Source organism: Triticum aestivum, chromosome 4D (genome assembly GCF_018294505.1).
Source record: "Triticum aestivum cultivar Chinese Spring chromosome 4D, IWGSC CS RefSeq v2.1, whole genome shotgun sequence".
In the NCBI taxonomy this organism is placed as follows: domain Eukaryota; kingdom Viridiplantae; phylum Streptophyta; class Magnoliopsida; order Poales; family Poaceae; genus Triticum; species Triticum aestivum.
In genome coordinates this window covers 8,737,536-8,739,000 of record NC_057805.1, presented here as the reverse complement: position 1 = coordinate 8,739,000, position 1,465 = coordinate 8,737,536, and positions in this window count along the sequence as shown.

The following is a 1,465-nucleotide window of genomic DNA, read 5'->3' as shown; positions in this document are numbered from 1 at the left end:
AGAGGAACGGTCACTGAAGCAGTACTACCCTAGATATTTGGTAGATGAGAAGGCAGGCAAGGTCGACAGAAGTATATTGGATATACATTATATGAATGTGTACTTTACTAGTACTCCTAGCAGCACCAGGGTATTAGATACCGGTTCGGTTACTAAGTGTTAGTAACTCGAAATAAAAGCTGCGGAATAAACGGAGACTAGCTAAAGGGGAGATGACGATATGTGTTGGAAGTGTTTCCAAAGTTGATGTGATCAAGCATCGCATGCTCCCTCTGCCATCGAGGTTTGGTGTTTGCGTTGAGCATGATTGGATTATGTTTATCGCAATACGGTTATTCATTTAAGGAGAATAATGGTTACTCTGTTTATTTGAATAATACCTTCAATGGTCTTGCACCTGAAATGAATCTCGATCGCCGTGATACACATGTTCGTGCCAAAAGATATAAGATAGTAATGATAGTACCACATACTTGTGGCACTGCCACTTGAGTCAAATTGGTATAAAACGCATGAAGAAGCTCCATATAGATGGATCTTTGGACTCACTCGTTTTGAAAAGATTGAGACATGCGAACCATGTCTATTGGTATGTATGCATGAAGAAACTCCATGCAGATGGATCGTTTGGACTCACTTGATTATGAATCACTTGAGACATGCAAATCATACCACATGGGCAAGATGACTGAAAGTCCTCGTTTTCAGTAAGATGGAACAAGAGAGCAACTTATTGGAAGTAATACATTTTGATGTACGCAGTCCAATGAGTGCTGAGGCATGCAGTGGATATCGTTATGTTCTTACTTCACAGATGATTTGAGTAGATGCTGAGTGTATTTACTTGATGAAACACTAGTCTGAATTATTGAAAGGTTCAAGTAATTTCAGAGTGAAGTTGAAGATCGTCGTGACAAGAGGATAAAATGTCTGTGATATGATCATAGAGATGAGTATCTGAGATACGAGTTTGGCACACAATTGAGACATTGTGGAAAGTGTTTCACAATTAATACCGCCTGGAACACCATAGTGTGATGGTGTGTCCGAACATCATAACTGCACCCTATTGGATATGGTGCATACCATGATGTTTCTTATCGAATTACCACTATCGTTTATGGGTTAGGCATTAGAGACAACCGCATTCACTTTAAAAGGGGCACCACGCAATTCCGTTGAGACGACACCGTTTAGAGAAACCTAAGTTGTCGTTTCTTAAAAGTTTGGGGCTGCGATGCTTATGTGAAAAAGTTTCAGGCTGATAAGCTCGAACCCAAAGCGGATAAATGCATCTTCATAGAATACCCAAAAAAAGTTGGGTATACCTCCTATTTCAGATCTGGAAGCAAAAGTAATTGCTTCTAGAAACGAGTCCTTTCTCGAGGAAAAGTTTCTCTCGAAAGAATTGAGTGGGAGGATGGTGGAGACTTGATAAGGTTATTGAACCGTCGCTTCAACTAGT